The sequence below is a fragment of the Anastrepha ludens genome, chromosome X (assembly GCF_028408465.1).
Source record: "Anastrepha ludens isolate Willacy chromosome X, idAnaLude1.1, whole genome shotgun sequence".
Taxonomy (NCBI): domain Eukaryota; kingdom Metazoa; phylum Arthropoda; class Insecta; order Diptera; family Tephritidae; genus Anastrepha; species Anastrepha ludens.
Window position 1 is genome coordinate 46,511,215 of NC_071503.1, and position 15,435 is coordinate 46,526,649.

Here is a 15,435-nt window from a genome sequence, read left to right on the forward strand (position 1 = left end):
CACGGCTCGTTCGCTTTTTTAAACAAAGAGTTGCTGGCGCATGGTGCAAATCTTCCTTTTGCAGAATAGCTCCCGAGGTATGCAGTGTTTTGCTTAACAAATTAAAATCGTCATATTTAAAGGTATGCATACATTTTAGAAATATTATATTTCCAGTTAGACTTGTTTGATTTTGTATTTGTTTAGCTGAAACTAATCGAACACCTTTTGACTTTGCTGAAGGTGAATCTGAATTAGTTTCTGGGTTTAACATTGAATATAGAAGTGGTGGATTTGCTTTGATTTTTATAGCTGAATATGCTAGAATTTTATTTATAAGTATATTATTTTGTGTTATTTTTTTTGGTTGTGATTTGTTTAATTTAGTATTTTATTTAAAATTGGTTTTTATTTCATCTGTTTTTATTTGAGTTCGTGGAACTTTACCTCGATTTCGTTGTGATAAATTAATGTATTTAGCTTGAAAGTGTTTTTTACCTTTTTCTTTAAATTATTTTTTATTGGAGTTAAGTTATTATTGATATATTATATATTGTTAATTGATTTTAGTAAAGGTAATAGGAAATTTTTGTTCCTGTATTATGTTTTCAAAACATACGTTTGTTCAAGCTCATTAACTAATTAATTAATTAAATTATCTCATCATTTATAAATTAGTGGGTTAATAATGTAATATATTATAAAAAGTAAACTGCTCTTAAAACTGTTACTGTTGTCCGATTCATGTTAATAGAATTACAGTAACTACTATAATTCAAAATAGAATTTTATTTACAGGGTAAAATTGGATTCCTCGAAAGTTTCTTAAATGATAGAATGGTAAAATTGCTAGGATATTAATTGATAGAACTAATGCAATAACTCCTCCTAATTTGTTAGGAATAGAACGTAAAATTGCATGTGCAAATAGAAAATATCATTCAGGTTGAATATGAACTGATGTTACTAAAGTATTAGCAGGGATGAAATTATCGGGGTCTCCTAATAAATAAGGGTTAATTAAAGTTAATAATAGAAGTGCTATAATTATAACGATAAATTCTACAATGTCCTTGTATGTAAAATATGGATGAAATGGAATTTTATCAATATTAGAGTTTAATCCAATTGGATTATTAGATCCTGTTTGATGTAGAAAAAAGAGGTTGTCTGTAAAGTCGGTTTACTGACGATAGTTTAACGTGACAACGTCATAAGAAAATACTGATGTAAGGGTTGCAATTTTCAAAACAAAATTTTTATTTTATTTGTTTGATAGATATTTTGTATGGATATAGAGGAGGAGGTAAATGGAATTGCAGTGGAATAGATCAAGTTACATTTACACAAACGTGAAAAACGACGAAACATTTATCAAATTCATTAAAGATATGTATGTTCAATTTCGATTGTGCATCAGACGTTAATAAGTCAACAACACTAAGAGGCACCATCATCGATTTGCCTTTTTCAAGATACTTTACACTCGAAACACTCCCTTTCATTTCCTACTTTTTCTATCATCGTCCTATTCTCAACAGAGAAATGGTTCATTACCATGCACACAGGAAGAACGCATATGCAAATACAAGTATGTGAATTTATATACAAATGCGCACATACATACATATACATACATATATATGCTCACTCAAGTAGGACAGAGCCAGATGTCGAACGTTGCCGAACGCGGAGGCCGATTGTGCTCTTTGTCGTTCGTTCCGCGCTCTCGCTTGTAGTTCAAGCACATTAGCTTACATTTGCTTGCGTACGGAATAGATTCGTATATTTGATATGTCCATATGATTTGTATGCATCTTTACATATAGATTTGTTCTTTTTGAAAATTGCGCGAAATTGTATATGTATATGCATGTTTATATACATATATTAGTATACAACATATCTTATAAGGTATGTGGTAAATATTACCGTACATTTTTTCCTTCATATATAATAAAAAAATTAATAATAATAACATTAAAACAACAGGTATTATTAACAAACTTGGTTTTATTTTAAATTCTTCAAGTAAATCAAATTAATAATAATCAATAAGAAGGCATATGCAAATACAAATACGTGAATTTATATATGTACATATGCGCATATACGTACATATATACGCTCACTTAAGTAGGAGAGAGCAAGATGTCGAACGTTGCCGATCGTTTGCTTTGTTTGCTTTGTCGTTCGTTCCGCGCTTTCGCTTGCAGTTCATTCAAGGTAACGACAATGAGCAAGGTAACGACGAATGAGCAAGGTAACGACAAATGAGCAAGGTAACGACACATTTTTTCGTGCGTGCAGCCGGCTAAATCGAATTATAAGACGTTGTTACGTCAATAATAAATGAATTAGTGTTATTGCTAGTACAATAAATGGTAAAATAAAATGAAATGTAAAAAATCATGAGAGTGGCATTATCTACTGCGAATCCTCCTCAAACTCATTGAACTAAATCAATTCCTAGGTAAGGAATTGCAGATAATAGATTTGTAATAACTGTAGTTCCTCGGAATGATATTTGTCCTCATGGTAAAACGTAACCTATGAATGCTCTTGCTATAACTAAAAATAGAATTATTACTCCTACTAATCATGCTTAACAAATTAAAATCGTCATATTTAAAGGTATGCATACGTTTTAGAATATTATAAATATGTAATAAAATAAATATTTCGCAATTAATGACAACTTTTTTCGCAGCTTCCGAATAGCAAATCCGAACGGGAGGCCATAGCAACAGAATTCGCGCTTAAGTGGAAATTCCCCAATTGCATTTGCGCATTAGATGGATAGCATATAACTTTCCGTCCCTCACGTTCTGACGCAGCTTTTAACTATAATTACAAAGGCACTAACAGCATAATTTTATTAGCCCTGGTGGATGCTAATTGTAAATTTATTTTCGTTGACGTGGGTTGCAACGGTCCAGGAATGATGCTGGGGTTTTTCTACAAAGCAAGTTAAGTACTGTTCTTCAAGATGAGAAAGAAATATCAAAAGCAGCTTTAATTTGAAACAATCGATGCGTTCCGTATGTTTTAGTCGGAGACGATGCATTTCTTCTGCATGTGCATTTAATGGAGCTACATATATCCACACGCAATGTGAAGAACAGCAAGTTTTCAATCAAAGACTCTCCCGGGAAAGGCATGTAGTGGAACATGCATTTGGAATTTTGTCGAACCGATTCCGCGTTTTTCTTGCTCCTATAAATCTAGATGTGGCCACTTTACATAATTATGTGATTGAAAATGGCGAAACACACACTGATGGTAGCGGAAATGTAGAAACTGTAAACAACTGGTTCCATTATATTATAAAGGGTCCGCCATATAACTTTACGTAATTAAAAATGCTATAAAAAAGAAACTACTCAATATTTTTCCAAACCGGTTTTTTTTTATTTTGAAGTACAATCCTTCCGGTTAATGATGAAATACAACTTCATTCATATGGCTGCCTCGGCTAGCCATGCACCATCCCCTACGATCGGTCCAATTTTTCAACACATTTTCGATTGTATTGTTGAGAACGACGGTGAACTGATGTTCCTGGTGATTCACGAACACTCTCGGCCACTGCAGCAATATTTTCGGGTGTACGCTCGATTTTTGGTCGGTCACGCGTTGGTTTGTCAATAAGCAACCCAGTTTCTCTTACTTTTTTTGCAAAGTAACGCACATACGCTTCATTCGGTGCTTTTCTTCTTCCCATTACCGTGCGAAATTTTCGTACACATTCTGCAACATTACCATGATTTTCAAAGTAATGTCGCAATATTCCCCAGCGTTCTTTGAGCGTATACACAACCATTTTCGTTCAACGGAAGAATAAAACTAATTTTCTGTCAAATCAGATGACAGCTAAGTGTTACCATTCTTCAAATAATACCTAGTTCAAATCCGTAAAGATAGGTGGCGGGCCCTGTATAATCCGAGAAATGGTGAAAGGGAGAACGTTCGTCAAAAGTTTCTTAAATACAGTCGAACCTCAATAAGTCGAACTTCGATATCTCGAATCAAATTGCTTGGCAATGGCGTTTAGAGTGAGAATTGAGTGTAATTTTTACTTGATAACTCGAACTTCTATTACTCGAATATCTTGATAGCTCGAACAGAATATTTGGCGCCAGCTTTGATAAGTCGAGTTTCCGGGGGAATTCCCTTATTACGTGTTGCTTATTTTATAGCAAACAGATGTCAGCAGTTGGGTCGCTGCACTGTTTAAGTCCACAGGTATTTTATTAGTAGTTCTTACGCGAAAATAAACTCTGTTGACAGGTCATCAAAACGTTGTTTAAAAACTTTATCTATTGATGAAAAATTTAAACTAATAAAGGAAGTAGAAATGGGTGCGCGAAAAAAAGGTTTTGTGTAAAGTATGTTATTCCGGCAAATCAAATGTCAACTATTTTAAAAAATAAACAAACGGTTATTACTGCAATCGAAAGTGGTGGTGCAAGTGGGAGTTCAAAGAGACTAAAAAAGCCAACATACGTAAATGTGGTCAAAGCAGTTTTAGAATGGTTTAAATCGGCAAGAACACGGAATTTGCCTATAACCGGAGGATTACTTAAAGAAAAAGCACTGGAATTTAGTCAAAAATGAAAACAACCGAATTTCAAGGCAAGCACTGGTTGGCTCGATAATTGGAAACGAAGGTATGTGCATTCATAAAATAAATGTGCAAGCTGACACCTAAAGTTTGTTTTTTTCTAAGATCTGGTATATGTCATAAAAAGGCGTGTGGTGAGAGTAATGATGTAAGCGAAGAAGACTGTATGAAATGGCAACGTGATGTTTTATCTCATTTATTAGAAGGCTATCAAGCACGGGACGTATTCAATGCAGACGAGACGGGCTTATTCTTCAAATGTCTTCCAGATAACACCTTAACTTTTAAAAACCAGAAATGCCATGGAGGAAAGCACAGTAAACAGATAGTTACGTTGATGATTGCCGCAAACATGGATGGATCAGAAAAATTGAAATTACTCTTGATAGGTAAAAGTAAATCCCGCTGTTTTAGAGGTGTTAAATGGTTACCTCTCGACTATAAAGCAAATTCAAAGGCGTGGATGACGGGAGCCTTTTTTGAAGAATGGCTTCTTAACTTAGACAAACAATTTGGAAAATCCGGAAGAAATATTCTACTTTTTATTGACAATTGCCCAACCCATCCTAAAGACATACAACAGAGATTAAATGCATTTTTTCCCCCGAATATGACATCAAAATTACAACCACTCGATCAAGGTGTCATACAAAATTTAAAATGTCATTATCGTCGCAGAATTTTAAAAAATACTATAAAATGCTTTGAAGTAAACAAAAATCTTAACATTACATTAATGGCGATATAAAGCCTGAAATCATCTCTAATTGTTTTAGAAAAGCCGACTTCGGTCAATATTCTGAATGGGAGGAAGAAGATGACATTCCTTTGGATTTCATAAGCGAACGCATAAAAGAAAGGAGTAAAGAAGAAATTCAACTGCGGCATGAATATGAAGCTTGGCAAAATGTCAAAGGTACAGAAGGTGTTACCTTTAATGATTTTATGCATGTGGATGACGATATAATTACTTCAGAGTTTCCCACAGATAAAGATATTGTGGAGCTATTGGGATCTAAATCCGAATTTGAGCATGATAGCGAAAGTGATATAGAAGACGACTTGCAAGATGATATGCTGCAACCAGTTTCAAACGAGCTAGTTGCAAATTTGTTCAAGATTTTGCGGTCATATTTAAAAACCAATGAACATACAACCGATTCTCTGTACAATGGTTTAAATAATATTGAAGCATTTTTTGAAGATCATAATAAAAAACCCTCTCGTCAATCCCAAATAACTGACTTTTTTACTTTTAACGAATGAAAGCTATACATCTATTCAAACAATGTTCTTAATTATGTACATATATTATATTGTATATAATTTTAAAATATACACATGCAATATTATATAGCAACTATACATAATTTGAAGCATGTACTGTTTTATCAATAAAATTGTTTGCTAACCCTTGAGTTTTATGGATTGTTTTATTTTTCCATTAGGTTTTATTTTGTTTATGGATTTTTATGTATGTATGTACATATGTATATTATATTTGATAACTCGAAATCTTGATAGCTCGATTTTTTTTTGTGGCATGTCATAGTTCGAGTTATCGAAGTTCGACTGTATTTTAATGAAGAAGGCAAACTGGATTGGTTCAATAATAAACAATTTGTTTTATTTTTAATAACTTGAAATTATTATATATATGTATATAAACTTTTGTACTTGAATAAAAATAAATAAATTAAATATACTTCATGTATAAATATAGATATATATATATATATATATATATATAATATATATATATATAATTGGCGCGTACACCCTTTTTGGGTGTTTGGCCGAGCTCCTCCTCCTATTTGTGGTGTGCGTCTTGATGTTGTTCCACAAATGGAGGGACCTACAGTTTTAAGCCGACTCCGAACGGCAGATATTTTTATGAGGAGCTTTTTCACGGCAGAAATACACTCGGAGGTTTGCCATTGCCTGCCGAGGGGCGACCGCTATTAGAAAAATGTTTTTTTTTTCTCTTAATTTTGGGAGAGATTCGAACCGACGTAGGTTCGAATCTCGGTGAAACACCAAAATTAAGAAAAACATTTTTCTGATAGCGGTCGCCCCGGGGCAGGCAATGGCAAACCTCCGAGTGTATTTCTGCCATGAAAAAGATCCTCATAAAAATATCTGCCGTGCATCTGAAAAACAAATTTGTGACCTATGTTAATTATTCAATCATGTTAGCTATGTAGTATACGTCTTACGATACCATAATTTATATTTTCTTAAAATTTGTAACACATTGCATTTTAATACTACTATACTACTACATGGCCTTCTGTAAACGAGAGCTGATCAAAACACCAAAGCTTTGTTTCATATACATCATTTACTACGCTTTCAATTTTCTTGGAGTTTTTTATTAAACGTAGCTCCCTCATATATTGAGTACGGACCAACCTTGTCATGTCGGTGTCCTTGCCGCGGGGGTGAGGCTTAAGTGGTAATTTAACCCCATGACATGGAGATTAACTTACCACGAACTAAGAAGGCAGCTCCATGTAGGAATTGGGTATCCACCCATCCGCGGAACGGTGGAATTGGTTACCACCCAAGTACTATGTGGAGAGTACCGTACCGACAACCTGGCAGGAGGTATAAAATGCATTTTTCTACAATGTTCAGGTTAAAGATGGATGTGTCTGCACGAGGTAACCCACTTTCTGGAAATCCTTCCGTCGAGCAGTCCCTCCCTCTCAGTAGACTCAGATGGATCTCTGGTACCGAGTAAATCTTTGACAACGGTCGAACCTGGTGCGAATCAGGTAAGTATCGGTAAAAGACTGAAGTTATTGGAGATTCGAACGCAGGTGTTGGTCTATCCATCTGTAATGGAAATGGGGATTCGTGGCAGAAGGGAGGATTCCTTTGTAACGTGTAATCGGTGAGTCGAAAGACTTTCGAGGGGGAAAGCGTGGTGGACAGTATCGCAAAGGTGCACTGTTTCAATGCCTTTTCCAGAGAATGGCTGGGAAGAGAGATAGCAAAAGCTCCAGCCTGCGAAAACAGCAAGTTCATTCTTGTTGACAGTAGCAAAGAAAGGCTGGTACGAGCGAGTGCCTGGATTCAGGGTCCTTCCTGTAGTTCAGCAGAACTGCTCACACGCATCCGTGTGCAGAACAAAGATCTTGACACGACTCTCTGGAGAGTATACACATGCACGAGGCAGAAATCCGCTACCACTTCGGAAGTGGGTTCCCATCTGGTACTGGGTATCTCGGGTACCTCAAGGTTCTTAAGTCGAAGTACGGGTGCCGTCCTCACCTACATCTGGGGCGAATCCATTTCTGTGTCCATGATAAAGTGGAGGACAAAGCGTAAATATACTCAGTCTCATGACTGAAGTAATATTTACACAATAAATCTGCAGCATAGCAAAGCGTCTACGGCTCTCCTGTGCCGTAGTCATGCAAAACTGCAAACAAACTTACACATACTAATACAAGAACCATGGGTATGTCACAAGCGTATCTGTGGTCTAGGTGCTATGTCGTGGGGACAAACACTTCATTGTGAAGGGAATATGAGACCGTGAGCATGTATTATCATGCCGAGGTTGATCGAACACACGATGTTAAAAGAGCTATGCTCCGGAATTATCGTTGTTGTAAAAATAAAGTACTGGAAAAGTGGGACACTCTTCCCAGCTATCATAGTTTCGGCCTACCCTACGACTCTTTACAGCCACCTTCTTCGAGGGAGCTAAGAGAAGCGGTCAAGTATGCAGAATCCAATAATCTGGGGCTAATAGTGAGCTGTGATGCAAATTCACAGAACATTGCATGGGGAAGCAGCAAATGCAACCCCAGAGGTCTCAAGTTACTGGCTTTTATCCTGTCATCCAATTTGGTCATTCGAAACACTGGTAACCAACCATATTTTGTGACCAAAAGGAGACAAGAGGTTATTGATTTAACCCTTACCAATAAGTCAATGGGAAATCAAATGAACCGATGGCGAGATTTGGAAGAGGACACTCTTTCTGATCATCGTATTATCGAATTCCGACTGGGAATTGATACAATATCAGTACCTTCCGGTAGGAATCCTCGAAATGTGGACTGGGACAGGTATGGTGAGCTTGTAACAGAGCGATTACCAATCATGAAAAAACTCAAATCAGTAGAAATGATTGAAAATGCTACTAAGAAATTAGAAGGTACTTTAATCAATTGCTTTGAGGAACTGTGCCCACTCAGGGAAAGTAGACAGGGGAAAGCGGTTCCTTGGTGGAACCCTGAACTGTCGAAGCTTTCTTGTACGATCCAGAAAAGGTCTTAAAGACCCAAACAGATGAGGACTGGGCTAATCATCGTCTTACACAGAGAGAATATAAGAAAAAATTACGGCAAGCCAAACTTGAATCCTATAGAAATTTCTGCAGTAAAGCCGAAGAAGTGAGGGAAACGTCCTTCATTTAGACCGCTAAGTACGGCTGGATTCCATTCGAAAATCTGATGGTTCATACACAATTTCCAAATCGGAAACGTTTAATGCTCTACTCGAAACACATTTTCCGGGTAGTAAAATTCTCTCTGAAGTAGAGAGTTGCATGAACAATAACGGTAGAAACGGTGGAACCTCTAGGTACAGCTGGTATATTGCTAGTCGGATAGTGACAAAGGAATCGATAAGGTTTTCCCTGTCTTCCTTTGAGAACTTTAAGCCCCTGGATCTGACGGAATATATCCAACAATAATTAAAAACGGAGGAGACAGACTGATTGAGGCCCTGAAAAGGATCTTCACAGCCTGTCTTGCGTCCCAATGGCGACGCGTAAGAGTAGTATTTATTGTGAAACCAGGAAAAGATGACTATTCCCTAGCAAAAAGTTGTAGACCAACCAGTTTGACAGCGTGTTGAAAAGCCTAGAACGAGTGGTGGAGAAACATATTCGAGTAGGGGTATTGCCGAGAATTCCACTTAGTAGAAATCAACACGCTTACCAGAGTGAAAAATCATGTGAATCAGCCTAACACGATCTTGTTACCAATATTGAAGCCGGGTTGGAAGCTGGCGAATACACAATGGGCGTGTTCGTGGACATTGAGGGGGCTTTTGATAATGCCACTTTCAGCTCGATATGTTCTTCTGCCGAAAGACACGGAGTTATCAAACCATTTTAAAATGGATATATTTCATGCTCGGTGAGAGGCTGTTAACCGCTGGTGGGGGCAGTGACGAACAAATCACAGTCGGGACCAAGCAAGGATGTCCCCAAGGGGGTGTTCTTTTTCCGCTGCTGTGGTGCTTCGTCGTACGCTCTCTACAAGCGGAGATGCAGGAACCCGGTTTTCATGCCCAAGCATATGCGGACGATGTATGTACGCTAACAACGGATAAATTCTTAAGGAGGCTTTGCACGAAAGTTCAGAGGATTCTTGACAAAATCGATGACTGGTGCATGAGACAAGGTCTTTCCGTTAATCCAAACAAAACAACCATAGTTACGAGAAACCGGAAATTGAATGGACTCAGTCTTCCAACACTGAAAGGTGTGACACTTGGTCTTTCCGATGAAGTTAAATATCTAGGAGTAATCTTGGATAAGAAGCTGACTTGGGAGACACACGTTTCACTGAAGGTGAATCGCGCATCGAAGATTGTTCAAGAAAGTAAGAAGAAGCTTAACTCTTTCGCAAGACAAAGCAAGCTTGTACTTATATGGGTTCCGGTGCACTCCGGTGTTCAAGGAAACGAAATTACCGACAAATTGGCCAACTGTGGATCAGCGGTGCCCCCACAGGGACCATAGCCAATAATCGGAATCAGTTCTGCAGGAATTATGAATTGGATCAGCGATTATGTAGGCAATCTACACAAAGAGCGATGGTCCGGTCTAGAACGCTGCAGAGCTGCAAAGTGTTTTGTGACAAGTCAGAACAGAAAACTGTCAAACTTTCTACTAAAACTTAGAAGGAAAGACATTCGGTTGATGGTCGGCTTCATTACAGGACACAACCCATGGGGTCAGCATATGACCACCATTGGAATCATTGAGGACCCAGTATGCTTGTCATGCTTGGAGGAGGCGGATAGCACTAAGCACTTTCTCTGTGAGAGATTTTGGTTCCGATGTCATGAGAATGAGTAATATTATTTCTGTTAAATTGGAGGATATTTATAGATTTGCCAAAGAATCTGGAAAATTCTCACAGGACTAACTATCTCTATCTCTGTTTTTATTCTTTCTTATCTCTTTCTCTGATATTTTCTCCTTCCCTCCTTGACTATCTACCCCCTTTCCAGCGCTTCAAATAAATGGTGGTTAAATTTCAAGGGTCGATGTTGAATGTGAACCACACTTAAACGTCAAGTTTTTTTCTGCATTTCATTTGACATTTTCCAGTTTCAGACTATTTCAAGTGGAACTGGAGGATAAAAAGATACACAATCAAGCAACGCGTTAAAGTTATTCAGGCTTATTATGAAAACGGGCGTTCAAATCAAAATGCATATCGCGCACTTCGTGATTTTTTTGGTCACTTTAATCGTCCAAATGTGCGTACAATCGGACAAATTGTGCAAAAGTTTGAGCAAACCGGGTCTGTAGGAGATGTGAAAACACCAGTGCATGCTCGTACAGTTCGTACTGCAGAAAATACTGCTGCTGTTCGCGATAGTGTGGTTGAAGGGCCGTCCACCTCAACTTGTCGTCGTGCTCAACACCTGTGCACCTCTCACGCGGGTCGTTGATGAACATTATGCATAAAAACTTGCATTTACACGCTTACAGGGTGTAATTGACTCAAGAACTAAAGCCTCTTGACCATTTCAAGCGTCGTCAATGGTCAGAATGGTATCAGGAAATGGCAACAGTGAATGACCAATTTTCGAAGAAAATCATCTTCAGTGATGAGGCCCATTTTCACCTCAGTGGTTTCGTCAATAAGCAGAGAGCCGCGAAGATCATGTGATTTCACACCGTTGGACTTCTTTCTTTGGGGTTATTTGAAAGAAAAGGTGTACGTCGATAAGCCAGAAACAATTCAAGAGCTAAAGGATGAGATAATCTGGCACATTAACGGCATAGAACCTCAATTATGCCTCAGTGTTGTCGAAAATTTGGATCATCGGATGAAGGTGTGCCGCCGAGGCCACGACTGCCATTTACCCTATATTTTGTTTTATACGCAATTGAGTCATACCAGTATTAGCATAATAAAGGAAAATGACAATAATTTCTTAAAAAAATTGTACTTTATTCAAAATTAACACCGGCCCTTGAAACTTAGCCACCCTTTACAATGGGCTTTTTATCTTGAGTGTTTTAGGAGCCACCAATTCTCTTGGTGCTCCTTGGCTCGACATTTTCATATTTCATTTCATTTTTTCGAGGGTTGCCAAATTATTATACTCAAACAAAATTTTCTGTACTTTTATTGTTTTACAATAGTTTTATTATTTCGAACGCTGGACTGCGAAACATTTAGTAACTCAGTTTTTTGACGCTGGGTATATTCACAATCCAACATTGTGGCAATTTTTGCTTTTTTAGTTGGTGTGAGGTCAGCACAATTCCCCATCTCTACAAGGCAAAATTTTATTTATGTTATAAAAACCCAAAATGTATTTCTATAAAAAACCCAATCAATAAATAAGAAAACTAGAAATCATCAAAAAAATATGAGTATATAACACAATAATAACCCAAAAATAAAAATTAGCACTTACCTACTATTGTAGATTTATTCTTTCTTAAAAATCACACCCGCAAAAAGAAGCTTGCACTTTGAAATTTGAACAGACACTGTCACTAACGTCTGTCAAATATGAAACAATAGAAAAAACAAAAACATAAGTAATTCCAGATCACGTACAGTGTTGTCAGATGTGTACGTAATGATTCAAAACCAAAAATATTATATGTAACTACTACCCTATAACATTTAGTATGTTACCGCTAGATCTTTTTACATTATCTAAAAAAAATGATTTGTAGCTATGTATGTATATGTGTATAAGGGAATACTTAGTGTACAAGGGAGTGAGAAAGAAGCACATCCTTAAGCTTAGGGAGATTATTTGGATAGTACTCGTAACCTGTATGTTACTGTTATTGAGAATATGCTAATTTGTATTTAATTATGTATGTATGGATGTGTGCATGTTCTTGCGGGTATTATATGATGGGAAATTGAGGAATTCAATTGAGTGGTGCGATTTCGAAAACTTCCAATAGATAGTTTCTAGTTGTTGATATGTATTTATGGATGTGTGCAAATACATTGCCAATTCTTCGTTTAATGAGTCTACATACATACATATGTGTGTGTGTACATATATGGTTTATATGAAAATAATTTCAAAATTCGATGTCTACTTTATTACTACATACATATATACTTACACACCTACACGTGGGTTATACTTATAAGCTAAAGTACAAAAACAATTGTTCATTGTCATAATTTAAGCTTCAATACGCTCAGATATTGTTATTTTTTATAAATTTTGTCTATTTGTATTCTCTGCAAATATTGTGAATTTATTTAGATATATATTCTTTCTCTCTCTCTCTCTCTCGGGTCTCTCCCTCTTTCTTTGACTGCCTTGAAAGTTTCACTTCTGTTATGCGTACTACGCTACACGCACTTTTTTATGTCGTCTTGTGTGACTCCAACCATTTATATTTCCATTTTTTTGTATTTCCGCAAATGCCATCGCTTTTTTGACTCGGTTCATATACTCTCTTGATTTAATGCTGTACAAACAAGCATTTTCTTGAATATACACTATTCGTTTTTCAATGTTTCATCGATCCCACTTGTATTCCATTTTCAAAATCGGTTGATTACAGTACTTTTTCACAGAAAAGAAGAAAACGAATGAAGCAACTGTCAAAAATATTTTGCAGCCAATTTCACAATTGGAAATACGTATAAGAAGCACAAATCGTGTCGCCAGTACGGGAGACCAATTCCGTTCTCCCTTCCGCGGCCGACCTTCTCCCCCGAACAAAATGTTTCCCTGTGTAAATTAGCACTTGCAGTATATGAGAATTAAACTTCGCTTTCCTTTTTGTTTTGAACAGCAGACTGTTTGGTCGATTTGATATAAAAAATCCACACTGTTCCTTCCGTGCCAAGTAGCACTTCAGCAAATTTTTGGTTTCGACCACTGTCCACACTTTGCGTTTCCTGTTGAAACTGAAACTGTTGATTAATTTCTGATGATAAATTATTTCAAAAGAATAATAAATACTTGCACTATATTATATGTTGTCATTTAGTTATTTAGTAAAGGGGTGTAAATGAGAGTTTTGTCAAAGACCGGGAAGAATCGATTTGGCGCCGATCTCAACAATTTGGTCGATCTCAAATTTTGCTAATAGTAATACAAATCTCTTATCCACCCGGAAAGGATGTAAGCGCCTCCTTAGAACCATAGGAAATAATAATAATAAAATTTGCGAATTGTGTCAAAGCTCTAAATTGAAATACAAATATTGATTAAAATGGGGAATACATGTAAATATATTTTAGATAAAATTTATAAAGTTTATTTGAAGTCATATTCATAGGTATATATCATCTCCACTCCCCCTGCCTCTTGTTTTTATTGTAATTAAAGGAGAAATCGATTGTTCATCCCTATTACGTATTTTTTGTGTTTTATGCTTGTTCTTCTTGGTTAATATAATGTATTGATTGGAATTAGCGAGCTGTATTGGCTTAAGTTTCCGTTCCAGGCTATACAAGATCACTTATTGTGACTCCTACATTTGTTTGTTATTTTAAGTGGCGATTTTTCCTACTTTTGATCTCAAGTCTTTTACTTTAGAGATGAGTACCTTTGTTGGCGCACCCAACCATACATTTTTGGCTTCCGGGCTTTCACCGCTATAACCTATTGGGATCAGTCCTGATCATTGCTGGTACTAGGCAAAACCTCCTGTGAAGGTTAATCTCTTTCAGTGCGTATGTGGTCATAAAGAACCCTTTTCATATGAACTAAGTATCACCAGCCATTTGTTGAATGACTTGCTGTCGGAGATTAGGGTATGAAAATATAAGTTAACACCACAAACATTAACAATGCAAGGGACATGTTAGGTGCATGTGACGTTGCAAGCGATGCAAGCTTAGATTAAGAATTACATGATAATATTTGCTCAAAGAGCACTATAAAATATAAAAATAAATTGCGCGCAACGTCGTTAAGTGGGCTCAGTAAGCGCGGAAATTAGCAAAAGTTAATAAAGTTAATTATAATGCGTCAAGAAAAATTGTTTTTTCGGTCCGTTAGCCTAAAGAAGCCGCCTCACCGTACTCGGGAACAAGTCCAGTAGGAATCACTTTAGGAAGCTAGCTACAAAAATGCCGTTGATTATCGGACCCAAGGAACCACGTCTGTAGTGTCCGTCCGCAGGCAACCTCACCGACTATGTTACCATTCTACGTTACCGGAATGACTCGGGGTTTTCCCGACCAAGGACAGCCACCCCAGTAAACTAGGGCAGTCTAGTGTACCGTACCCCACCCCTAATCTATCGTCACAGGAGCAATCCTACGCTGTATATTTGCTCCAAATACTTCTCTTCAGGGCTAGTATTGAACCCAACCCTGGTCCATAGGTATTCTACTGCTGCATATGCCACAAACGGCTCCACCCGAGCTCCATCTCCGTTAGGTGCAATAAGTGCAACGGGGCGTTCCATGTTAAGACCTGCTTAGGCCTTAAGACACATAGGGAGTGGTCCACACGGCTTGTGGCCAAAGGCTGCTCCCGCCACCAGGCGGACCCTGCCTCAACGGCTTCATCGTCAAATGTGCAGGCACTTCAAACTGCCACCACTAATCAAACCTCAACGGTTAGGA

General features: G+C 37.3%; 1 pseudogene; it reads right to left on the reverse strand.

Annotated features, from left to right (window-relative positions):
* Nucleotides 1-916: 916 nt before the first annotated feature.
* LOC128870020 (cytochrome b-like) overlaps nucleotides 917-15,435 on the reverse strand; it is a 44,984-nt pseudogene continuing 30,465 nt past the window's right edge.